The sequence below is a fragment of the Malurus melanocephalus genome, unplaced genomic scaffold (genome assembly GCF_030028575.1).
Source record: "Malurus melanocephalus ecotype Western Australia unplaced genomic scaffold, MMel_1.1 scaffold_8, whole genome shotgun sequence".
NCBI lineage: Eukaryota > Metazoa > Chordata > Aves > Passeriformes > Maluridae > Malurus > Malurus melanocephalus.
This window is the reverse complement of record NW_026623240.1, coordinates 3,654,509-3,681,888: the sequence shown is the minus strand read 5'-3', so window position 1 is coordinate 3,681,888 and position 27,380 is coordinate 3,654,509. Positions and strand designations below refer to the sequence as shown.

The 27,380-nt window shown below is 41.0% G+C and overlaps 2 long non-coding RNA genes across 7 annotated transcripts in view; both read left to right on the top strand.

Moving 5' to 3' along the window:
• The window catches only part of LOC130578379 (uncharacterized), a 77,645-nt gene extending 59,085 nt beyond the window's left edge, over positions 1-18,560 (top strand). For 5 of the 6 annotated variants that reach the window (XR_008965868.1, XR_008965872.1, XR_008965876.1 and 2 more), the window contains 2 exons: positions 5,318-5,449; positions 11,544-12,479. This is a non-coding gene — a long non-coding RNA (uncharacterized LOC130578379). Of the gene's footprint in view, positions 1-5,317; positions 5,450-11,543; positions 12,480-15,478 lie in introns of those variants that run through there. The other variant, XR_008965878.1, reaches the window with a different exon arrangement.
• Positions 18,561-19,645: 1,085 nt separating this feature from the next.
• On the top strand, positions 19,646-26,962 carry LOC130578372 (uncharacterized). Its single transcript, XR_008965866.1, has 3 exons — positions 19,646-20,023; positions 20,128-20,315; positions 20,761-26,962. It is a non-coding gene; the product is annotated as an uncharacterized LOC130578372 (long non-coding RNA).
• The last annotated feature ends 418 nt before the right edge of the window (positions 26,963-27,380 follow it).

Here is a 27,380-nt window from a genome sequence, read left to right as displayed (position 1 = left end):
AGACAGCTAATTGGTGGACTAAGGAAAAGGGACTTGGAAAGACTGGTATTTTTTTTCAGAACATTCCAGGGTAATATCCTGGTCCCCATTTAAACTGAGGCAATCAAGAGAGGAAAGATTTTAGCTGTAGATTTTGTTCGAACTGGAGAAAGAGATGAGAGGAACTATCTGATGCAGAAAATATCCAGGATGGAAGTTGTTGTTTTAGGCAAGATTCATTACTTATTTGTCTTGGACATAGGAAAAAGATAGAATGTCTCAAACCCATAGAATTAGCCTGATAAATATGGTGATATCAGAAGTTTTTTCATCAGGGCTAAACACAAGACAAGCAATGGTTAATGATTTCAGATAAAAGCAGGGCAAATGAGAARTCATTTTGTGTGAACATTGTTATTGTTAGCAAATGCCAAGCTGTAATGTTTTCAGCAATATTTTATATTTTGTTTTAGAAAATAGATCTGTTTTTTCTGTGGATAGGAGGGCTCTTGGGCCCCGAGGTAAAGTATGCTCTGGTAAAGTGACACCAGCTGAGGTACTGGCAGGGCTGTTTATGTGGGTACTTCCACATGAAATAATATGGCTGTCCATATTTGTTAAGGGAATGCTTCTCTTGACTTATTTTCTACAATCCAAACAGAAATAGGGTTAGGAGGGAAAAGTCTACACTCAGGTTTTTGCTCTGCAGTATTCTTTGTCTCTGATAAAGCATCTGCACTATGAAATTCACCCTGAATGAATGGACACTCCGATGTATTCAATTTCAGCAGAGAGGTCACAACTCTCAGGCTGAATTAGGCCATTTGGATAAGTTTAATAAAATCTACATGGGTTACAGACACAGAAGACTTCCCCCTCACACTGGCCTGGACTGAAGACTTGGTGGGTAACTAAAATGTTACTTTTTTGCTTTTGAAAAGCAGAATAAACCAAACAAGTTGGTCACATACTTGGACATGGACTTCCCAGCAAAGGGAAGTTTGCAAGGTCCTCTAAAAAGTCAGAATATTTGGTAAACAGATCGTGAAATATTTTCTACCAAAAAAAAAAAACCAAAAACCCAAAAAAAACCCAAGAGGGATTTAATAATGTTGGGATGTAGTTTTCTGTTAATGGCTTTATTTTCTTCTTCCTCCTGTTTAGACAGTAACATGTGAACTCTGACCACATCACCAGTGTGAAATTGCTGATTAACCTTTTGACTCTGACAATTGGKACTTCTCTCAACACCAACTGGTAATGCAAAAGACCATTAGTAGTTAATATTGGGACATCCCAGCTCCAGATGTCAAAAGGTTAATGAAAAATCAAGTATCGTGCTTTTACTGGGGAACTTGGAAACCTTCCCCCCAAAACAGTACATTTTTTTGTGATAAATAAGCCAGACTGCTTGAGCTGAGAAAGACGGGTGTTTTGCTAATGTGTACAGCTGTTAATTGAAAAAGATTTGGGTATGCTTKTTCTTCTGGATGTAGATAAAAGAGAGGTTTGTTGGAGAACTTAGCGGGTCTTGAACACCCCTTTGTTCAAATACATTACTTAATAACAACAATGCTTTGTTCTTTCTGTAACAGCCATGGAGGGATTTTGAGTGGAATACTCATTTTCTTTAAGTCATATCTGCCAGTAATCATTCCTGGCTTAAGACCAGCTGCCATTTATGTGTTTTATGAAAATATAACAGTTTTACACTCAAAACTATTTTCTTTTTAGGTAAAAGCTTCAGCACAAGCTGGTTCCCCATATCTACCATAAATGCTATTTATCACAGATTTCGGTCTTTAAAACAGAAAGATAATGTTAAAACATTTTGATTACCCTTTCCTTACTGCTATCATTCACAACCCATCTTTTCTAATTATGGTATTAGRACATTTACATAACCGGGAAAAGGGTCCTTTAACTACATTTCTATTATGTTTGGCACTTCTGTGAAAGGATATTATATTCATGTGCATTAGAGATTGCTTATAAAAGATCAAGACAATAATAGCAGATCAGACGATAAAGGTTCCCTTTTCTCCTCCCAGACAGGCTGTCTCTGACAGAAGAATACAGTTCATCAAAAGTGTCTGCAGGTTGTCAAACTCAGTGAGATTTGGGGACACTCGGAGGCTGTCATGGCCAACAAGAAGATTTTCTGTAGGGTTCTGCCATCATTCACCCTCAGGAAATAATCACTCACTACATTCTGCATGCTCTCATGATAGAGCTCTATTTGAGAGAAAAGAGCCATTTTATCAAAGGACAATATATCCCTTCTCTTGGTCCATGTAGCTTCCATTATCAGACCATAATAAATCATATTTATGTTCTCAGTTAATAAGACTGATTACAATGCAGGTTACAGGCATGGGAAAAGAAAATCAGGTGAAAAGATGTTTTAATGAAAATATGATAAGCAAACAGCTTCTTGTGAACATTTCAGGCTGTTATTTGTAATGATCACAGGCAATTTTTGATACATCTTCTTTAGCAATGGTTTAAGCTGCATAAATTGGCTTGCCACTTTATACGTTGAAATAGGAAGAATCCCAGTGTCCTTCTTATGTTGTCTAGAATCATTATATACATTATAAGCATAAAATGAGTTTAATGTATGTGCTTTGAAAAGAAGGGGAAAACAGAAAATCAGGGAAGACTGATTTTAATGCTGCTCAGAATGATTTTGAAATTTTCTACTCATCTTTGTTACTAGCGGTGCATTTTCCATGAAATTTAGGAATGACATGTACTGCTTTCATCTCCTTAAAATTAATATAGTGCRCTCTCTGTTTTTCTCAATTTCTTCAAAGTTCTTCTTAGAGCACTGTGCAAAGAGACAGAGAAAAATTCTCCACTCAAAGTGTAAGCATATCTGCTATTAATGCTGAGGGGTGTTAAGTGTCTGCTTCCCCAGGAGAATACACCCCTGTGTTCCTGAAGGGTACCCTGTTAAAATGGTGCAAGAATGTTYAACTCCATCACATGTGATACATTCAAAGGCCAACTTCCACAGATTTTTTTTTAAGTGATTAAGTCACTTTTTTATTTGGGCAAATATTTTAATATGATTTCATCATATGAGTGTATGGAGGGAAGTAGCTGATGGACTGTCTTGCTCTCATCTTGGGAAAAGTCTTATTTTGCTATTATGTTTAGTGTCATACTTTCAAGATGAGGTTAGAAATTTAAGGAATAATTTCCTCCTGCTGATACATAATTTTGACCAGGTCTCTGAAATTCTACAGTACTTGTAGAATGCTGGTGACAAGGACTCCTTGATGTTGTGTGTCTACAGGACCTATTCTGGTCTCTGGTATTTCCCTAAAATCACTCTTAAACAAATTTTAAAGCTTTGTATTTGGCCTGGCCCTGGAGAATGGCCATAAAATTACCTTAACCCTTTTAGGACACTTCAAAAGAGCAGTGCCCTTATATAAGAAAYAGCAAACTGCTCTTCAAAGGCAATATCCTGATATAACAACAGACATAGATAATGTACTTCATGATGGAACTGCTTGATACAGAGAAAAACATGTTGTAACTGCCTTCACCATGAAAGGGGTTTAAAAATGCTGCCTGCCAACTCCACAAAAACCAGAGCTGCTATTTCGGTTAAAGGCCAGTGGCTTGTATTTTTCACGTCAGTTTTCACTAACCTCAAACATCACTGTTATGACAGACTGTCATCCAACCAAACCAGCACTTTGGTGCCATTCAAGCAAGCAGGAAGAAAGCAAACACGAAGGAAACTTAAAAGTTCAATTAGTAATTGTGGGGTGCATGTGAGTGAACTACTTTTGTGTAACAATACTGATTACAGAAAAYGAAACACTTAAAAGAAAGTAAACAAAAAGCAGTGCTTTCTGAGCCAGTGGTGTTTTCTTGGCTGGCAATTTCTCTTTGTTCTGTTTCATGACACTRGGCTCAATGGTTGAAGGGGTGTTCTGGGCCAGATGTCAATCACAATGTCTGACATAAACAAAAATAGCTAAAAAGGCATGCCAGCATCTTCCTTTTGTTTTCCCATTAGCTCCATTTTTCTTTTCATAGGCTGACAAAAAATTACTGCCTCCAAGTGAATTCAGTAATGTCACTATATATCTCATATCTAAGAGACCTTTTGTTTTAGCTTTACTGGGCTTAACCACAAAAGACACTTGACATTGACAAAGAATCTGTCAAACACACAATGATCAGTGCAATGAAACCTCTCATGACAGAAGGGCACTATTCTGCCTCCCCCTTGCCTCCAGCAGCAGCCTGTCTGAGCAAAATATGCTGGAGCACATGTAGCAGCTGAACCATTACAGAGCAGGCCAGAAGCTGAGATGTGTCTTGTTTAAATTGTCATAGCATATTAGTATAATTAAAACTGCCAAAAGAGTAGAAAAGATAGATGGAAATGTTACATTACTTGTTTCTAGAGATTAACCTCCAGCCAGAACTGAAATAGAGAGACAYGTTTTGGATTTCTTAGAGCTCTGATATAGAAGAAAACAAGCCCAAGAGTACATCTCTCGAAGTGTGAGACATGAAGTCATAGTTCCTATATTTACACAAAAAAAAAGCAGAAATAGTGTTTCAGACAGACACTCTGTTTCCTCTGTGATTACAGCTCCCGTTGTGGCTGTGCTCTGCAGAGCAGTTGTATCATCTCTCACCTAATTCCTTTTCACTCCCCACAGCCTTTGTGCCCTCAAGGCCTTAACACCTGAAGGCTTGCTGATGAGCCGATGCCACCACCCTCCATCCTGTCCCCATCTGTGGGCTTGGCAGGTGCCCAGCCCCACAGCAGTATARGGTGTCCCATGGTCCAGGCTCTGGGCCTCAGCAGTGCCCAGCAGCAATGGTCAGGAACTCGTCCTGCACAGGTTTCATCCTCTGGGCATGCCCATCCCAAGAGAAGAGAAACAAATTCTTACTGGAGGCAGGTACAGATAGACTGGCCCCGAGAYTGCAGTTGAATCCAGTTCTCTTGTGCGCAGGAGAGCCAGTCGGGGAGCAGGAAAGACATAGATGGCTTTGCCTAAGCTGTTTCTGCTTCTCATTGCAAGGGAAGATGTTTGAACAATGGCTTCAATTTAAAATTTGACCTTTCAAATGCCAAGCTTCATGCTTGTTTCTGTGTTGAATGTATATATAAAACATATGGCTTTCTAAAACTGACTGTGAAAATGGTGTTCTCTTCATCAATGAGATGTTTTCCTTCCTATGCATCGTTACTTCTCATAACTATTCAGGACAAACTAGTTATGATCCCAATTTATAATTACCCCCTGAGTTGTATCTGGTGGTGAGAAAATGGTGTAAAACCTTCTGTGTATTTATTCAGTTGTAGATGTTGGAACCCAATTTATCCAGAAGATGGGGAGGACCTGAACTGGCTCCAGCAGTTCTGAAACATAGAAGAAGCAACACAACTTTAACAGAAATGGTACACTCAAGGAGAAGCTTCAGGAATCAGGTAGGTCTCATGTTCATTTGTTCTAGTATCGATAAACTTCACAACTTTGCCTCATTTGCTGATTTGGTTTAAGTAGAGAGATGTTAAATGTGAGCCTTAAAATTTAGSTTCTTACATATTTCCTGTATTTTCCAAATTTAAATCTTGGTTAATGACTTCTCTGTATAAGGTTTCTCTTACATTTCTGTCAGGGCTCGTAGATGTGCACAACTAGTAAAAAATACGTTATCTGCATTTAGTGTTGGTTTTTGGAACCCTCACTGCCAAATCACCTCTCCACTGCATCTCACCTCACATGCATTTCTGTGTAGTGCCAGGAGAAGAATGGAAAATAGCCATGAAGTAAAAGCAGATTCTGCTTCCATTAAAGGCTATGAAAACTGTGCTTTTACTTCCACTTACTCATAATAGTGGAGAAAAATGAAGTGGAAACAAGCACAACAAAACACCTCGCCAGCTATCTACAAGCTAACCAAGGCTTCCACTAATGAGGTGCTCTGGCATTTTGAGAAAGACAGGTTCTTCCAGAAATGGAAAAAATACACTGAATTTTTCCTTCAGTTCTGAAAGACTGGTGAAAGAATAACAAATTGTATTTCAAAAAAGGGATGACAGTCAAACTTTTAATGCTGTCTGTGCTATTAAATACCTACAGATGCCCRTATAGTTTCTTGTCAACTAAATGCTTTTACATGTATGTTTGKCAGCTTATTAAATATTGATACTTACAAACCTCACCTAATAATCCAGTGTATTTACAGTGGCATCTAAATGACTACAACATTTTTAAGAAAGTTCACATCAAATCACAGTAATGGAGTAATTTTCAGGTCAAATTCTCTAGAAGACTCTATACCATGAACAATCACATAGTCTGTTAAACAGAACARTATAGTTTGTGGAAAAGATAATAGTCCAGATCATGAGATAGCACCAGATTTCACATTATGATTTCCAGATGTCTTTGTGAGCGTAATACATACAGCATTGGTTCAAGTCTAAYCTGCATGGCAGAAGTGCAAGTTCCAATTTTCCAATTTTCTCCTCACTGGGGCTGTGTGGAGGAACAGGAGGGCATTGTGCTGCTGCTTTGGAAAGAGGAATTTACCTGAAGARCAGGGGAAAGTCCCAACTAGCAGTGTCCACATTCTCATCTGGCTGCAGAAAGCTGGCAAATCTGCCCCTGACTGTCATCTTTCCCACCTCAGCAGCACTTTTTCTGCACACTTGTCCCACATGGACAGCACAGACCTCCCTGTCCTGTCCCTGTCCCTAACCAGTGGAATCATCAACATTCTCTTTTGCTTACAATGCCAAAAAGACTTGAGTTACAGCAGCCTGTCAGAGCTGTCAAGTTTCTCTGAGAGCCTGGTTGTATTATTCTAAGCAGTGCRTGTTGATTCACTGCAGAGAGAGAGAGGTTGGACTTTGCCAAACTGAAGCATCATATACTCATCCAGAAGCTCCTGGAGTGAGTGTCTCTGCAAGCTGAAGGCAGCTTCCCAGCTGTGTCCRGGRTGCAACTTAGGAAACAAAGTTCACYGAATGTCCTGTGTAAAACAATGTATTGCATCARTTTCCTGAACCAGGGACTAGGTGAAGTCGTGGTACATCGTTGGCAGCCTGGGGGATTTACAGCAATCTGCAGGGCAGTCCAGTATCCCCCTGCGCCCAGAGGGGCCACAGATGTCCAGGAGTTTCTGCTGGGTCACGTGTAACTATAAACATGAAACAATATTTCTTCTGTTCCATTCCTGCTGGAGAGCACTTTACTGGTGTAGGTAAATGGGATAGATAACAGTGCAAGGATCTGCCAGGACATTTGCTTTTCCATTTCAGGACTGTCGGGTTGGGAAGTGAAAAAGAGCTCTGCAAACCAAACAGATGTCTGACATGACAATGCAATGGGAAAAAAGGCTCAATGCTACATTTTCTCCATGGAAATTAGTACAAAAAATTGTCAGTTTGGGCCTTCATGAATTTCTCTCTGGAGTCAAACATTCAGTATGAATCTAYAGAAAAGTGCAAGAAAGGAGTATTTTGGCTTCTTCAATCCTGTGCACAAAACCTCCCAGGGTTTCAGTGAGGATTTTAGCATCTCTTGTAGTCTTCAAACGTTATACTGTGCAAGGATGTGCTTATACATAATTTTGTAATTGAAATGGCATGTTTACTGTTCTATTTCATGCTTGATTGTGTTTTTTAAACACCTTTACTCATGCTGTTAGAAGTGGGATTATAATTAAAATGTCCTGTTGAACACCTTGTTCAGTTCAATGAAGGCATAATAGAAGTATAAATACTTGTTCTCGTTGACTCTGTGATGTCAGCACAACAAACGCAGTAAATTTCATGAAACAAATCTCTCTTTCGCCAAAGCATCTTTCAGAAGGGAAGGGAAAATAGAATCTCTGACTGAGCAAAGAGGGGGCCTCTTCTTTGGAAAAAGGAAATATTTTAGAGATATTATCTGTGATACAGATGTGTTAACTAAGGCATGGAATGATTGATTGACTTAGCCAATTTTGAGGCAAAAAGAATCAGTGGAATTTGTTCCTCTACTCACAGTCCCTTGGCCTAAAGACTAGGCAGCACTTTCTCCTACTCTTACCTTGGAAATGCTGAGTCTGCCTGTGAAGTGTTAAGGAGCAACTTATATTTCTTAATATTCCTTTTTCCTTAAAATATATACAGATATAGAGACTTCATGCTTTTATGGTGGAGTGGAACKACAACACAACATCCATATGTTTCTAAGTCACCATCCAGTGGTTTCAGAACTTCTGCATAGCAATAATGGTTTCATTTTCTTCATGTTTTCTCTTGTACTCTTGTACTACCAATGATGTGATGTCTAACCTTTCTGGCAGGCAATTGTTCAGTCTTAAGGAGCTTTAAATTACTTCACAGCTTGAAATTCCATGTAAGTAGGGATGTTCCAACACTTAGCCTAACTGATGCTTTCTTGGGCAGTTTACTTGGATACCTTGGCTCAGTTTCCTCCCCTGAAAAATGGTAAAAACAATGTCTGTGTTCTTTGTGCACTTTGATGTAATGATATTTTTAATGTACTAAATACGAGGCTCTACACTGCACACACCTCATGAGGTTTTAGGTTTGTGTCCTTTCATTGGCTGCAAGAGGACTCTCAAAACCAATCCCAAGATGTGTRATATTTCTGTGCCAGAGCAGGACTTGCCAGTGAGTAGCTGCCCTATAGGAAAAGTCCACATGATTTTTATGAAGCAGGCAAATAAGAAGACCCAAAGGAGATTGCCTTCTGTGCCGTTTCATTTCCCCCTACTTCAAGCTCAACAGAAGTTGGACAGGCAGATGGTTCACAGAATTTAGTCTTTAGAATGAAAGCAGTGAGGAAGTGACAAAGTAGGAGGGTTTTTTTCCCTTGGGATGAGAGAGGCAGGTAGGTACACAGAACAGTGCAGCCCAGACTAGAGAAAGGTGCAGCAGCAGCAGGGATAAGGCTACAGAACACAGAATGTGCAGGATAAAATGGACAAGAATGCTGTCAAGTAGCATTGCAATAAAACTTGTTGTATTTCTTTGGATGTCTCATTATATGTACAGGTGCAGCTTTACACACCCACACATGCTGCATTTATTTCAGTGTGTGATCATATAAATACCTGCAGGTGCGATATTGAAGAGATACCCATGCTGAGGCATGAATATGGAGTTCCACATCTGTATTTGCTGCCTGGTTCACACAATGAATTAGTTCAGTCAGTGGGTTCTATTTCCACCTCCTGTCTGCACTTTAGAACTAAAACCAAAGTCCATCTTGGTAACTACATTTAACAGGATATCATGGCATAGAACTAAAATGGGACAGGGAAGGTGTACAGGACAATCATCATTACCTCATTGTGTTGCACATGTATATACAAARTTAGGAAGAAAGTAATTTCAGATAAAAATGACCACATCAGCTTAATGTATGGTAATAAATCCACAAAGTTGGAAATTAATTTGTCTTTTGGGACACCTAACACTTCAACTGGGCTTCAGTGCAGTGGCTGGTTTTTCTCTTGTGGCACACACAGAGATGGCTCCTTGTCTACAATACTGTCAGATAGCCCGTAATACATGGGGTGAAAATCATGACTGCTGCAAATCCATGATTCTGAATTCACTGACTTGCTTACATGTAAAAAAGTCTCAGCCGTGGCATTGCACTCATGCAGCTGGTTTCATTAAACAATAACATGATGCTGACTACTTGACTGCAAAAGCCCTCTTTTCAGTGTCAAAAATGAAAAGCAGTTAAGGGACATAAACTGGGGGCAACTTTTTGCATATAATTGCTGCCTGCAGAGACTCAAGATTGTCAAAGTTTCTTACCTTTTATAAGGCCTTTAGTGATAGCTTTTGTTTCCCAAAGAGAAAAATAAACCTACCAAAGTTCCTTTGAACATTTCAGCAAGCTTTCATAGCCTTAGCTGTGAAAGTAACGGTGTCACATTCCTAATAAGGATGTATAGGAACTGTGTTTCAGGAGTCCCTGCTGCTTTCTTTGTGGAAGCTATCTCAGATGCTTTGGGATTATTTGGCAGTAACTTCTTTTTGCACTGTGATTTCACAGAGATCTTCTCTGTTATCTTCTCTTCAGTATATTCCTTTGAAGATCTAGGCAGAAAATGTGGCACTTGAGCATTCAGTGAAATCKTTTTTGCATCACCATCTAGCTAAAGTCAGGGCTGTCCCGTGACAGAAAATGTGGAAGGACCATAGTGCCCAAAATTCAGCAAAAAATTTTAGACAGTGTTGTCCAAAGAATAATAATATGGTCAACTGCGATTTCATAGGAAGCAAAGGAGAAAAGAAAGCATTTTTTTTATTCTGATCTGAATGTCACTGCTTTACCCAGAGGGAGCCTAGCTGCCATCCACAGCTCAGAGTAGTGAATGTACTCTGCGCAGTGACACAGGAAAAGGATCCTAAGTGGCTGGAGCAATGGTAGAAACAACACTGTGCTAACGAAGAGTTTCRTCCAGGCAAATTTAACTCCCTCAGAATTAGCCTGGGTATCTCACCATGACACATTTGTTTTAGAGTCACAGCATGTTGCAATTATTAGGTTCTGGCAGGCTCCTACACAGGAACTGTGTCCAAGAGCCTTTATTTCATCTGCTCCAATTGGGAAGAGCGTGGCAGTTYCTTTTGGTTGAGACTTTGCTATAACGATCTGAGCTTTAGTCACTGTGAGATTGGCCCTCTGCAAAGCATTCAGTTGGTGTTACAACCAGAGACAACTGAGCTCCAAAAGTGAGTGCAGACTGTGTCTACTTATTAAGTAAAGGGGCATGTGGAGAGCCCATTACTCAGTAATTGGTGCTCGCTGCCAGTTAGCATTCAGCAGGACTTCCAGGATTTGTATAGACCTTACAGCCCAGAATGGCCTGGGATTGTTCTTGCTTTATTTGCTACCGCTATAATCAGCTGGTGGCTCTCTGCTTTGTAGAGCTACCAAAACCAGCTTGATCAGACTGAAAGGCACCTGGAAGTACAGGATGTCCCCAAGGAATTAACYCAGAGGGACACGCAGGTCTGAGAGACTTCATGGCTAAGGTTGGGTTCCAGTTTTGTGAACTTGCAGGTTTCTTCCCCTGCCAAGGAAGAGGAAAATGATGACTGGAACTTGTGATAGGTGATACAAATGCCTGCCTGATTGTGTAAAACCTTAAATAGGTCTTTAAAGATGAGGCCTTCAAGTGTCATGTGACTCTTTAGTTGAGAAAACAGCACTTTAGTATGGAGAGTCTGGAGAGACAGTGTGGGAAGTCTTTACAGAAAAGACTATGTGGGCATTTGACAAAAACACAGCTCTGTGGAGTACATGCCACTCGCAGCTTTGCCATGGGGAAACCTTTTGTTCTCCATGTCCCAASTGCTACTGTTGCTCCCAAGGAGGCAGCTTGGTGAGGATTCAGACAGGTGCCCACAGCTCCTGGACTGGCAGGCTCAAGCAGCCCACTCTGCTGCCCAGGAGCAGCGGGCTTCGGCTATGCAGGGGAACAAACAGGCTCTTCTCATATGCCTATTCCCTGCACTATTCTATTAATTTATTTWTTCACAGCACAAGCATCATTAGCCCCGGAGGCTGACATGGCGGTTGAATGTATGCAGACAAACTGCTCTCCCCAAGCAAGAGGGCCCTGTCAACACCCGTGAAGCGAAAACCTGTCTGCGCCGCAGGTGAGAAARTAAATAACGCAGCGTGCGGCCACGGGAGTAACGCCCGTCAGCGGGACAGCCGCAGCTACGTCCGCTGCCCCCGGCGACGGCGGCCCGAGGCCCGGGGTCCAGGGTAGAGCCCGTCGCGGCTCCCGGCCCATCGCGGCGCCCGGGCGGGCGGGCGGATGGCAGCCCCGCCATCAGCGGCCCCGCTCCAGACGGCGGAGGGCGCCGTTCGCCGCAGCGTCCGCCAGGTGGCGCCCTTGCTCGCCGAGTGGCGTGAGGGCGGGCGGGCCCGAGAAACGCASGGTGCCCACCCCCCTGCCCGCCCTGCAATTTCGGAAGCATTATAACTAAAGTGTTTTCAGCTTATTATTATGCATGAGTAAAAATTCCATGAATGTGTAACATTTTCGCCTGTATTTCCCTCTTTTATAACATCATTTAAATTCCTCATTAATAATTTAGCAACGTTCTGGATTTTAATCACTTTTCTCATCCCCGCGGTCTCTATCAGAGGCAGCGCTCTCCTCCCCACCTGAAGGTGACATGGAGGCAGGGCTGGGGCCAGGGGCACCCGCCCCAGCACCCTGTCCGGCTGCAGGGTATTTCCTTCATCAATTAAAAATCCAAAGTTTACCAAACCTAAGGCTTGAGTAGGTCACCATTAGTGAAAATTTAATATTTTTTTTTGTCTGAGTTTAATTATGGTGGTATTTATTTGATAGCTTGTTACTGTAAATAAAAGAGATAAAAGGAGCCCTTCACTCGAGCAGCTTCAGAGTTGTGAAATATGTACCTAATTAAAACTATTGGTGTAAAAGGCTAATAAAGTACATGTGCCTACTAGATGTCTCATTGTAATGAATCTCGGCTAACTTGCTCTGAGTGATGTATTTTGGTGTTGGTAGTAAGAGCTGAATAATGGAATTTATCATGAGGTGCTCATGAAGGACCACGGGGGTCTGGGAGGGAAAAGGGAGGGCATGGTGCCCAGCCACAGTGGTGTGCAGAGGGAGTGGAGCCCAGCTTCCCCGAGCACAGGGACTGCCAGGGCCCAGCCTCGACCCCCAGGTGGCCATGGAGCCCCCAGGGTGGCCATGGAGCCCCCAGGGTGGCCATGGAGCCCCCAGGCCAGGCCCCGCGGGTTGCAGCTGTGCAGGCTGGGGCAGCTGGAGGGGAGACACGAGCGCCTGTGTATGGCCTGGGTGCAGAGGTGAGAGCGCTCCCACTGCCCCTGGGCACTCCTCCCCAACCAGCTCCTCACCCCCTGATTTCCGCCTTGTTTTTGCCTGGCACGGGTGCGGCGCAGGCCACAGCATGCGCTCCTCAGTCTCCCAAACCCAGTGCAGATGGGTTGTCTAAAGCATTTCAGATGGAGTTTTGGTCTTGTGCCAGCAGCTAATCAAAGTCTTAATTCTGGAGAATAAAAAGGCTGGGCTTTCCAAGCTTCCTCCAGCTGGTTTCTGCCGGGGATGTGGACAGCCAGCACTGCTGAAAACCCTTTACTGTGGGTGCTCCCCGTGCCTTGGGCTGGGCGGTGGGGCTGGATGTGGGGCTCGCACARCTCTCACTCTGTGCAGCCAGGCTGGGCTCGAGGTCAGTCACCTGGCCCATCTGAAGGGGCTAGCTTTGTGCAGGCCTGTGGACAGAGCCCTCACATCCACCCCGGTCTGACCTGTAGTGAAGTCAAGCATGTGAAAAAGTGTGTGTCTAGTACCCCTGCCTGAGACCTGAGCTTTGCCCTTTGGAGCAGTACAGGCTTGTCAGGAGAAAGGGTATGTACTGAGAGAAGCTGGGTAATAATAAAGTGGCTGGTTAAGCAGAGAAAGAGCCTTCAGACTAGCACATATTTTTATTGCTTTTTTTTTTTGCAGCAGAGCAGTGAAAACATCCCAAGGCAAAGTGTCTATTGTAGGCTTTCCTGTAGTCCCCAGCAACAATTATTTAAACACTTGCACGTGTATGAGTCCTGTCGGCATCCCCCATTTAGCAGCACTGCGGGCAGCCAGTGGGGCTGCTGCACTGGGCTCTCCCATCTTAACCTGGGGCCCAGAAAATCTGCGGGGCCTCAATCATGCTGTGCCTCACCCCACATGAGGCTGGAGGGCTTTGTGTACAGCAGAGCCATCTGGGCTTTGCTGTCTGTCCCAGAGTCAGATCTGATGAGTTCAAATGACTCTGTGCAAGTGTGTGGTAGCTGCAGCTGTTGAAAGCGCCGGCAGTTTCTGATCTGCACATGAATTTGGAGTTTTTTTACAAGTGCTGCATCGGCAGTTTTTCTGCAGAATGGAATTTTCACTATTGCTAGTATCAGCTGGAGAGACGGGTGGAACTTGTTATCTTCCTTGCAAAACCTACCTTTTCACAGGGAATAGATTGTTTTTCATGCTTGTACAATATGTTTATTGAGTAAATTGAGAACAAGACTGGAAAGAACTAGTCTGTTTGTCCCTGACTTACTGTTTAACCTTAGTAAAGTCTCARTCATTCTGGAAACCTGGTTCCTCTATCTGTAAAATAAAGCAATAATAGCTATATTGGAAGGGTCAGTCATCAATATCTAGAAGTGGCTGCAAAATTTCAGGTGGAAGTGTTACGTATTGTCTCACAAACAGTGTCTGTTGTGCTTTCTCAGAGACCTGTAAAAATCTGGTTTTTCCTGCTGAGAGAATTTTTCCCATGTTGCTCAATCAATGATAATTTTAATATATTTTTCTGCCTCTCAGTTACATCTCAAATATTTGTGTCTGTGCAATTTTCATGGTCTCATATCTTGTCTCTTTCTATATAAAATGTATGTTGTCAGCTTGAGGGGATGCTTTTYCTTTCAGCTTCTTTGTAATTACCAAAAATAGTTTTAACCTGTTAAAACATTTCTGAGTTGTCAGCTTGGTGTGGTATTGAAACCTTGCCACTTTGCAGCAAACCTTCCTATGCATAGTGTTTACCTTCTGATAACAYTTCTAATAAGAAACCAAACACCAACACAATGAGGGGGATATTTGCACTGTTGGGTCCAGTGTGACTTTGCATTATGAAAATATGCAAAAATAAATTACACTTGCATAGGTAAGAGAGAGAAATACAATCAAGTTGTTTTTCCTGGCTTTCCTTCAAGGCAGAAGACCTGTGTGTGTGTTTTCTAGACAAGTTTTATGTATACTGGGGTCTGGGACCTGGGACAGGGATGCCAGCCTGTGCCAAGTTATTTTGATTTCAGCATGACTTCACCAAGAGACCGCAGCATAGAGAACTACCCCCTTTTAGAGGGCACTGAGCTTGGGTCCTCAGCCATGCCTGGATTAGAGGCCCTCTGAACTAAAGTTTTGGGTAGAACCAGAACAACAAGAGCTAAATTCAGTTATTCTAACAGAGATTGAGGCTGCAGGGGAACTTTCCACCCAAAGTGGGTTTCCTAGATGTTGATAGCAGATGGCCCTCCATTCCCACAGTCTAGGAATGTCCTGATGTTTCACTCTCAGCGTAACTTGTTCTCACATCACAGAACTTGTAACTTTTTTTAACAAGTGTTAAGATTTGTTAAGCTAAGCTAAACACTTTTAAAATTAATTTTTGTCATAAATTACTAATTCTGTCATTCAGATTCTCAGAGATGGTTAATATAATTTCCCTTTGGCACCTAAGCAAAAATGTGACCTAGATTTCATTCTTCTGGTGGTATAGAGAACAGTGTAACCATAACCAGAGGTGACCAGTACCAGCCCTATCTGAATGTGCCTTGCAATCTCTGCGTTTGTATATTTGATGTTTCACCAACATTTTATTTTTCTATGCTCTGCCTATATCCATTGCCTTTATTCTGCTTTTTTCCAGCTTTACCTTGATTTTCTCTATGAAGCCAAGGACACCTGACATTGGTTCATCACATTTTTAGGATTATGTGYTCAGGAATATCTGCTCAGGGAAGTCTATTTTCACTATTTTGCACCTCTGTAACAAGAGCTTGGGACTGGACGAGTTTTTGCCTGGACAAGTGTGTGAAGAGAGCTGGTTTAGACTAGTATTGCAGAAGGGAGCTGTTATGAATGGACTCAGATGCATGGAGATCTGAGAATGATAAGTCCAAGGCTTCATTCCTCTGGGTCAATGATCTTTGGGGACAAGGCAGAGAGGAGACAGGAGTTGAGGAGATACTGCTGTTTTGGAGTCTGTTTCAGGTCACAGTCTTGCCAGGTCAACAAAAGTCACACAATGTGAATGGTGCCAAAGCAGACTTGATGGCTCTACATGAATATTTATCTTCTGTCTTTTTATTATAAAGTTCATTTTGCATTCTGACAGAGTTGTCATTACACACCTTTTTTGATGACCTACCAGAAAAAAGACCCCAAATGTGCTTTGTTTTGCAGTACACCAGGCAACAAGCCAAAATGTAGGAAACCTTTGTGTCACCCTCTTCTTGGAGCTTTCTTCCAGAAATTCTGAGTTGTACTGGATCCAGCCTTTGCCAGCTGAGCTGTGGTGACCCTAGACTTTGTCCTGAGACATGTTTTGGGGCTGCTGTCTGGGCTGTAGTGCTACTGGCAGCAGCACTTGCATTCCTTCGACTGATCATCGGTTGGAGGTTATGGGTGCTGCTTGACCCCTGACTCGTGTCAGGTACCCTTGTTTTAGATCCTTGTGCTGACTGGTGGCCAGACTGCCTTTCCCCATTCCGTTCAAGTTGTATATAGTTCTTTGGCATGCATCCAAACCTAATGCAGTATAAAGGGAAAGGTCTTCAGGTTTCCAGACTGTATACACATGTGGTCAGAGCCCCAGCTCATTAAATTAGTATGTGCAGTGGAGATCAGCGACTGATTTATGTTTTCATCTATGCAAGGTAAATTGGATTGAAACTTCACACTGTTTAAAAGGGAGAGCTGAGATTCTTGCTTACCTTTGAGTTCTAAATTAGCAGGCACATGACCAAGCTGCATGGACCTGAAGAAGCTGGTTCTGTGTTAATTTGATGCCTATACCATTTATTTCATTGGAGCCTTTTGTATCAGAAACCACATGTACACAGCCTCACATTGTGAAGCAAGATTAATTTAGCTGTTGGCAAATTATGTGCTATATAAGAATGTTCTGTGACGACTTGGATCGCAAATTCTACTTCTTCATTTTTGCAATGCAAATTGCCAGTAACATGAACTACTGGTTTCAGCTGAACTTTACAGAAATGTGAATGATGAACCCAAAATAAGGAGATAAATGGTGGAGAACTAAATGACATAAGGCCTGCTGAGTCAGATATTAAGATATATCAATATAAACGATAACATAGAAGTTAGATGTGAAGGTAATGGCAAAGGTTTTAGAGCTTTGGTTCCTCTAAAAACACAGAAGGGGTAKCCTCTCAACAAAATGTTGATTTGTGATTCTCAGCTGTAATTACAGAGAGCAATACAGGGGTGACTACTGAGAATATTTCCATGTTTCAGTTTAATAAGTTATTTTAATGTTTCTAAAATCTCTCTTCTTTTAGAACTGAAATTCTTGTGCTCTCTCTTTCTCTCTTTGAATTGTTGTAGCAATAGCTGCAGTGAAACAAACTTCCCACAGGTCTACCTTGGAGAACAGAACCACTCTGGTAATAGAGATAAATTTATAATATGCAAGCTCAGTTTTTGGTATGCTTCCTAACTGTACCAATTCGCTTGAAGATTCATTTGAAATGTTCCTTACTCATGTCAGTAAGATGTAGAAAGATAAARTTGACTTGCTCTCTGTATTGCTGATGATAACTTTTTCCTTGAGTTTTATTTAACCTTAAGATTGTATTGGTTCCAGTCTTCATATTCATGGGCTCTCCTAGACCAAACGAATACCTTCACCAGTGSCTTTAGACACCATTTACTAGCTTAAAACCACACCAACATTTTGCTGCTTGTACCTGGTTCCTCCCTGTATCTCTGCCATCAAAGAGGCCAAGCAGGCATTCCCTAATGCAGGACAAGTAAAGCCAGCCTGGTTAGCTCATATCCATGTTCATCACCAGGTGAAATGAATCTGGCTGCCTTAACTTAAACAGATTAGGAGGTGATTTGTGATCCATTTTGCTAATGCAGCAGTATGTCGTGTACTTGGAAGACAGCAATAAGAGTTAGAGACASTGTTGTCATCTCCCAGAGGAGCTCCCTTGTAGTCTCTGGTTTTCTCAGCGCTCCCATCCTTGAACCCAGTTTTGTACCCCTCAACTTCCATGTTTTTTCTACATATATTGCCTTCGTTTTCACTTTAGCTGCCACAACTAAAGATATATTTTGACATTTTAAATGAGTCTTCTCTGTTCAGCTTGCTCTGTCTTTATTAATTAAATTTGTGTCTTCATTTTAGGCTCCTTCAGTTCATCTCTTCGAATTTCAGCTCTTACTTTCCATTTGCCTTCATTATACTTTGCCATCCTTGAACTGCACTGAACTCTTCCTCATTTCACATCTTCCCATACAATATTCAGATCTGCTATTCCTCTGTCTAATTTTACCATGGCTGATGTGAAAATCTTCTTTGCTAGAGAAGCAGCAGTGAGGAGGCAGACCTTTCTTCTCTTTGCTACATTTGTTCTTGCTCTTACATAAAATCCCAGCTGAAAAAGGGCATTCTCCTCTGTGATCRTAACTTCACATTCCTCTTTTTCCTCCTACTCTTCCCCTTGGAATACATTTTAATACATCCTCATCCATGGAAACTATACTGTTTATGTTTGCAATTTTTCAATGTGCCTGGAGTTGGTGTTTTTCAGATGAGCAGTGTATTAAGATTTAATCTGAACCTAGTCAGATAATATTGACCTGCAATGAAAAAGCTGTATGAATGAGATAGCAGCAGACAGCTAAAAGTGCTGAGTGCCAAATCCTGACTGAAAAATGATACCCCAGAATTTGGTGGTAGAGAGTAGATGGGACATTTATGAATTGAAAAGCTTTCTGATTGTTTAGATATTGTGGGTTTTTTTTTTTAAAGTTTCTCCATTTTTTCCCAATGTTTGCCAAAATTTGCCTGTGCCTGTRGGGTGGTACTGCAGCAAGCTTCCAGGAGCTGCTTATCCCTTTGCTAGCTACCACATCCTGATACCAACCCTAAGGCCTCTCTGTTTTGCCACAGTAGACGTCCCCAAAATTAAAACAAAGAACTGAATCTAAGACTTTGGATTCCTGAATCTCCTCTCTATGCCTATTTCAGCTATCTTTCCTGCTTTTCACCGTTAGCAGTCATCAAGTTCCAAAATCAGGGTTTCCTGAAACAAATCCCTAGATGTTAAAATATTGCCATAATTTGTGTTAGGGCCAAAAACAGTGAGTYGGCCCTTGCCCAAAGCAGCTTTAATCCTGGTCATGTATATGGAAGTTAGGAAGAGAAGCTGATTCTGCATATATCTGAGTTGCCTGGGTTAAATGTGGAGAATTATTTCAGCAAATAGATTCAAAACCTTCCCCTTCAGTTTTTCACAAATTCCAAATTTAGATGCTGCTCTAAATGAAAAGAAACAATTAAAATGCCTTTCTGAATGCATTTGGAATTAAATAAGTTACTGTAATTTCCCTGGGCAAGCTAGCTCTTTGGAGGGGGCAAGAGTTGCAAATGGAAAAACAAACAAACAAATGAGTGAGTAACTGTGSGATGTGCTGCCAGAGAATCAGAAACAAGCCTGGTAGAAGGGGGAGGAAAAGGCTCTTGTCTGCTGTGGGACAATTTGTAGAAACCAAAATGTGGGAGAGAGTTGAAATGAACAGGAAAAAAATTCCTGTCTTTTTTTTTTTTCATCCACATAGTCAGGCTACCAAGATGCATGATGCTGCTGTGAAAGAGGACTGACTTCAAGGTCTTTGAAAAAGAAAATAGAAATTTACAACTTTGTTGTTCAGTTTCCTCCTTTACAGGGATTCTTTTAGTCACACAACTAGGAGATGAATCCCTTGGTTGCAACTGTAAAGGGGAAGACTGAATGACCGTGCCAAATGCCCCAAGTTAACAGCGAGCTGAGAAAAACCTGACTACCAGCTGCCTTTCTTGCCTTCCAACTCCTGGACCAGTGAGAAATCAAGACATGGYTAGGTCAGTGTACAGGTACAAAGCATACTTCACCTCCCATGGACTGGGGATGGGGAAGCGAAGGGAAGAGTGCTGCAGAGCTGCTGATTGCTCTCCAAAGACTTCCTGTTAGGGAAAATCCTCAGTTGACCATTTAGGGTAGTATTAGAGCTGCTCAGTGCTGCTGAGGCATGCAGAGAAGCTGCAGATGGGGCTGAGAGTACAGCTTGATACTTCTCTGTTCAGCCACCAGTTACAGCATTATCAAATRATTGCTGGAGGTGGTACCAAGACTGTTGGAATGGCTGAAGGCAAAGAAGGAGCTCTGCTTTTAATGAAAAGGTAGTTTATGCRCAGCATTTTTCTTATTATAATGATAAAATGGATATGAAGCAGCTACACTCCAGACCCTTACTTTTTTTAGTGCTATTTATTTTTTTTTTCAGAGCATTGAAAACAAGACAAGCAAAAGGAGGGGAGGAAAAAAAAAGGAAAACGAAAACTCCCTTCAGACAACAATCACCTTTTGAGCTAAATTCCCATGCTTGGTCTTAGCCCAGAGGGATTTGTCTTGAGTGAAGTTCGAAGAAAATCCTTTCAGCAGTTTCTGAGTTACTTAAATGTAACTATGGAGGTTTGGATTCAGATGATTTTTTTTTACTTATATAACTCAAAAATAGCTTTGCTTTAAAACTTTTAAATTAACACTCCTTAACTTTTCAACTTGTCACCTATCCTACTGTATGGCTTATAAAATTTTAAAGCTAATAGTATAACAAACTCAAATAATGATACTGCAGATGTCCAAATGAATCTTGGGAGAAATAAATTACAGGAGTCACAATGGGTTGTTACTGAAGAAAGASCAGCTGCATGCCTAAAACCATGTGTTGTTACTGATCTGAAAAAGGCCCAGTTTTTTCTACTATTAAGAAGCCTAAGTGTGATTGGGTGTGGATTTTAATACACAGTTACACATACAAAATTAAGCATGTAAGTCCTGTTCCTTTTTTTCCTCCTGATAGACCTGATTTAGATTTGTCAAAACATTCTCTTAAATTTTCCTGCTTTCTTTTTAGCACAAACCAAATCAACAGGACACTTAAATGTCTCCTAAATATTTATGGACTTCAAAGTCACTGAAATGGTCTGTGATTTTCTTACTGTTATTATTTWATTGCCAGAAGATTGAGGCAATGAGAAGTGAAGTGTCTTGTAAGTAATGGTTTTTCCTTTTTCTTTGTCCAATCCTCCTATTGCTCTCTGAAGTTTCTTCCTCTTTGTCTTCTTTCCAACATTTCTGCATCACTTACTAGTCCTGTTCTCACTGTCTCCTATCTATCTTTCAACCATCTTTCTCYATTTATTCTTCTCCAACAATTGTATTGAAGAGAGCCCGTGATAGAAAATATTTTTACTTTGGCAGCAGCTTTTTACTTTTATCTTTTCCCTAAATGTCTGGGATGGGTCCAGGCAGCTCTCCCCACTTTCATCATATCTCTCCACGTCCCTCATGACCCTGAGCTCTAATCAGCCATCTGATGTCTRCCATGAGAGCACCTCCCATGATCCAAAGCCACAATCAGACTAAGGTGTTGTAACACCATGTGTTGCTTTGCCTACTTACCACTCTTGCTCTGCTGCTTTCCAGGAACTGCACACCTGTGCCTGGGTTTTCTCACAGAATAATAATGACAGCACTGTCGCCTTTTGCACGTCTCTTCTCCTTGCTCCTGTGCCCATCTTCCTCTCCTGAGCTTTTGTGGTTCAATCTCTTGGCTGGTGCAATTTAGGATATGGGAGATTTGTATTTAGGCTCTGCCTGAGGCAATTTGAACTTGAATCTCTTGCCTGCTGAATTTGCACCCTACAGAAGAGATTATCAGCTGTTCTGTGAGAAGGGTAACCCAAGTCCTTGCCTCAAGTGGCAAAGCTTGCGCTTGACTTTTCAGCCTTGTTGTGGAGACGCTCACCTGGGTGGGGGGAAACCACATTTGCCAGGGCCTGCCCCAGTCAAAACTTAATACAAAGTATGGAGATATTCCCTGGAAGAGGGTAGCAAACCCCAGGCTTCTTGCTTTCAGTAGTGCTTTGAGAGCAAGCACACAGAACAATCACTTCAATCCATTTAATTATCCCATACAAACTGGAATAGCTCCAATKGGATGGACTGGAGAAAGACCCTGTTCAACAAGATTCTCTTAGAACTGTGCTGATCTCACTGGGCTAGTGTGAGCCAGCTCCCTCATACCCCAGAGCAGYCATGGCAGCTGCCTCAGCTCCACTGTCTTGATATAGTACTGGGTACTGAGGACATGTGTGGAGACTGGAGGAAAGYGAAGTGTGCTCCTGAATGTACTGTGTTATCCATGGCGACAGGTTTGTAATTGTAGCTTAAACAAACACCTGCCAGTGCTGCCTCAGTTACCATTCTGGAGGAATGGCAGCAAACATGCGGTGGAGGGGAAAGAATTCTGTTAAAAGACAGGGCAGTAGGCTGAGACACTACAAGGATAATTGCTTTTAAGGGTGGAAATACCATCAAAATAGACTAAAGAGTCTTAAAATACAAAATCAATGCCAAAACAGAGAAAGCCAGAATGACTTCCAGATCTCAGCTATAGGCAGTTGTACCCCAACATAAGCCAGGTACTGTCAGTGTGTGGGAGACATCCAGGAATTTTCTCTCCTTCAAAAATATTAGGGACATTATATGTTTTAACTGTAATGAAAAACTAGAGCTCTAGTGCTCAATTCCAAAGAGGCCAAACCATTGGAAGTGATGTGGTACAGGGTGTATGTGTGTGTGTGTGTGTGTGTGTGTGTGGCTGCTCCTTTTCTCCTCGGGATTCTATAGCTTCCTTCATTCTTCGCTTCTCTCATATTACAGAAAGAAGGTAATTTTTCCTGGCCATTTACTAAAGCTCATTAAAGACCGAAGAGAACAAACAATGCTATTCCTTAGAGACTACCATTCAAAGTCATTCTACAATTCTCTGTTCTAATACTTGAGACAAATTAATTATTCCTTAGTGAAAAGTGTATAATTCCTATTCTTCTTTTTTGGGGTGGGGAGTGGGGAATAATAATAGGAAGTTTATATCTGAGTCAAAAGCTGTCTGTGCTGAAGGGAAATGAGAAAAAATGTGTGTTCCAAGAAGAGTAAAAGCAATTATTCTAATAATAATTCTAGGGATATTAATGTCTTTTTAAAGTAGATTGCTTTCAAATAAACACCAAAGTTGAAGGCATAGGAAAGGCTGGTTTATTTATTAATCATTCCAAAAGTGCATTTTTCTAAATGAACAAGTGCATGAGCAACTTCGCTGGCACATATTAAATTTAGTTAAACGGCAACTTGTAAATATCTAAAAACTTCTGTAACCAGAGACTAATTTGTTTAACGTGTTGAAAATGTTATGTGGATGTGAGGAGCTACATATTAAACTTCAAAGCAAAATGCTCTAGAGATTACACCATCTTAAAGACTGCATATTGGAAAGGCCTTTATACATTAAACATAAAGGATTTTAAATTCTCTTCTATTTTGAATACTTGTCAATCTGTATGACTCATGCTTAAGACTGTAAACTGTCATTTAAGGTGTGATGTCCAAGTTGAGACCTGGACCATGATTTGCAAGGGGCTGGGTTTTCTCTTTCATCTCTATTAATTAATCCTGTTTCAGTTTGCCCAGCGTACACTTCTGTTGACATCACCTTTTCCATATACTTTAAAGAGTCCCCAGAGAGATCTACTGCAGAACAAAAACTGGACAGAGAATACATTTGGAAACCATTTTATTTCTCAATTACCAACCAAAACGTATGGAAAAGATTTACACTCTATCTGATTTACACAATAATTATACTTTGAAAGCTTAGAAATAAATGGCTTGATCCCTGAAATCATTAGTTACTATACCAAATGTAATTGGTGTAAACTAATGAGTTTACTGGATGGCTGACCCTTAATTACTGATTATAGTTAAACCCTAGCCAATCAAAATTTCGTTTACTTATAAAAGTACAGTGTAGTATTAACAAGCATTACATTTCTAAGCAAGCAGCTTTATGATTAGTTGTAGCACACAACTCAAGCTTGTTCAGGGCCATCAAAAGCAGCTTTTCAATAACAGTGCACTAAGCAACCATCACTCTCTTACCTCAGCTTCTATCAGACAAACAGAAAGAAACCACATAATTAATCATCTCATGCAATAGAAATAAAGCRTCTGGGCCAGATCCAGGTGGGATGTACACAGCCGCCTCAGTCCAAAGAGCTGCAAGAGACTGAGGATCTGCCTTATGATAGGATAACTGACACAGGGAATTCTGGTTCTCTTGTGGGGGCAGTATGGGATATGGAAATGAAATACTGATCGATTGTGTGCAGTCCCATGTGATGTGGAGAAACCTATCAACAAAGTAGATTTAATAATTCCTTGAACTGAGGAGCATTTCTTAGACAGATTCATTATGCAGTAATAGGATATCTGGCTACTGTACTGGCAATCCCAAAATCCATAAGTCATGAATCCTCACTATTTATTTTATGAAATGGAGAAAAAATTTTTAAATAAAATACTAAAGGGGAACAAAGTATCTTCATTTGTCTCAGGTTGATCTTTAGGAACTAGTGTTTTACGTAACCAGGAAGACTCAAAATTCCTACTGAGAAAGCTGAAAGCAGATTTGTATTTAGGCCATGATTTCAGAGTTGTGACTTTAAATAGACAAACAAATATTTTAATAAAATCATAAGACTTTACAGTGCTTACAGTCCTTAAAGGTACTTAGGTAAATTACTCCAGTGATTTAAGAATGTGGAAATTCTCCATCTCCTAGATCATTCCTGCGAATCCTAAACTTCAGACAGGAAATTGATACCAGAAGACACAAGCATTGGAAGGTCAGCTATGGAGATTTAGTTGGAAGAATATGTATTTGTTGGAGCTCTGCACTGTGTGCTCTGTAGATGACCCAACAGACCTCACATCAGCAAGTGTTAATTCTGTTGGGATTGCAGGTCTCTTCCATTTCAGTTTTTCTCCATTATGTTCTTTCTGGGGCTTGTCTTTCATAAGAAGCTAGGCTCAGCAGAGGACCGACCTTACCTGAAGGCTCTTTGGAAAAAGTACTGTAACACTTGCCTATTTGTTAGTATTGAAATTGAAGAATGAATTTGTTTTCAGAATATCTGCACATGGGTTAAAGTGAAATTTATGTATTTACTGAACTCCTGTTTATGAGATGTGTCTGGGGTCAAGAAAAGGTTAAAGTTGTTTACTGCCTTCAAGCTTCGGTCTTATAAGTTAAATCAGAACTGTGCTGTGAGCAGTCAGAGAGAGTAAGTCCTTGGAGCAGTGAATTGCTGGTTTGATGTCAAGGTCCGTGGGCCTTAATAATAATATTAGTTTGTTTCCTAAGGAAATCCTAGCAGGGACTTTATGGTTATGTAAAGTCATCACATTGTTTTATGACATAACTTTAAAGATGCTTCAGAATGATCAGAGTTTGTGGGAGGGGATCACAGTTTTTATTATTTGTGCAATATCCTCAAGGTGTCATAGCTACAGCACTACCACTTGGAATAGCTGCTCCACAGTTCATAAGAAAAGACAAAGGATCTGTTGAAGCCTAAGTCAGGCAATTAGGGTACATCTGTTCAGAGAAAGCTCGTTGAATTGAATGGATCCCATGTACTTCCTGACAATTGACTCCAATTTTGTAGGAGATGTACATTTGGGGCAATCAAGGTGTTTTATTACAATTCCACAAGAGCAGATAGAGAGCCTATGAAGCTCTACAAGTTCTGCTTTTCWCAGTTCTCTGTTGGAGGATTCAGGAGTGAGCAATTTTGAAAGTCAAGGAAAAGGAAGAAGGCATATTTTCCCAAACTTTGTCATCCTGTGAATACGAAGATAGAGGAAACACTAGACCAGACAAAAACTTTCCTCCCCACCCTCTGCACAGCAGTGCTGGTAAGAACAGTGCTGCCATTTCTGTTCTGCTAACACTGAAGCAGCGCCCTCCAATGCAGAAGGGAGACAAGGAACCATTGATTTGGGAGGAGGGAAGCACACTATGGACAGGTTCACTCTTCCCAGCCTGCCATCCCTGCGGCACAGAGGAAAGGGGGAGCTTCTGGAATGACTGGTGGAGCAAGCACCGAAGGGCCCTATTTCCCTCCTTTTCTGTGAACTCTGTAACTGTTTCTGTGAAAGAAAGCATCAAGCCCCATCTCGCTCATGGAAATACAACATATTTTAAAGCCATAGTTAATGGATAAACTGTTTTCTGATTGGATGAGCCACACAATAAATCATTTGCCGAGCCAAGTGCAATGCAGCTTATTCAGTTACATGAAATGAGCCACTGTCACTTTGCTGCACTTACATACATCAGGCAAAATGCTTCCATCTTCATCAGTCTCTTAGTGAAATAGAAATAAAACAATTGTAACAGAATGGTGTCACTGGATCTGTGGCACCTGCTTTAAAAATAATCTCTTAGCTTTGTCTTCACTATTACTTTCAATAAATGTCCTAGGATTGCCACAGCATTTATCTAGCAGCAGGAAACCATTATCCTATGACAACAATCTATTCCATTAACATTAGCTCTTAATTGTAAGATTGTTTATAAGACAGCAAAAGCTACTGAATCATAGTAGAATGATATAAAGAGTTATGGTCATGGAGCATAGTAGTCGCTCCAGTTATGAAAAACAACTTAAAAGTAGAGAGTTATATTTTTATATGAAAAATAATGTAATATTCTTACGCAATACGATGTTTTAAAATAATGGATTACATCAGCAAAGTAACTATTAAAGAGTTGGTGTTAAAAACTGTTACTAAGAAACMCTTTCTTTGATAAATGGTGTTGCTGAAAAATGGAATAGAAAGCTTAGAAACTCTGCCTCTTGCTTTCAGTAATGCTGCACCAAGCCAAACAGAGAAATCATAATAACAAAAACACATTTGTCTGGCGGAGTGAACAGAATAAATGTTGCAGAATTGAGATATGAAGAACCTCACTGCAGAACAGAAGGAGAACTGTCATCCTGATTGTTTGTCATTATTGTTTCATGTCCAGTTAAGTGAACTTAAAGTGACAGTTGTGTCATAACTACTGGAATCTATGTAAATTTCAAATCAAATATGATAGAGTCATTTCTGCCAGACACAAGTCACCAGGCTGCTCTTCCTCTTCTTTTTTGTAACCCTCCATTTTCTCATCCATGCTGGTAACCCTTAAATTAAAAAGACAATTTCAACAGGGGATCTCTGTGATATGTGTTGTTTCAGTGCTCAACCTGTACCTTGATTTCGCTCAGCTTTTTGAAACAATGCCCAGTGTCAAAATTCCACCAGAAACAAGCACCACAAACATCTAGATAGATTAGCTAAAACTGTGCCTTCCCATCAATGATGTATCGTACAACAAAACCCTATRAAATTCTAGGTTGAAAACATCCCCTGAAGACCTACAGAGAAAACAGCTCGAGCAAATGTTCCTCCATTGGTTTACTATAGCCCAAGCCAGGTACCACAGAGGTCTTCTGTCTGGGTAGGTGCAAAATAGGCAGAAAACATTGGTCCCTTCTGTAAATTACATCATTGTTCAGAGGTCATGGGAACTTCATAAAGATATCAGACATACTCCTCCACTGCAATGAGCTACATGTAAATAAT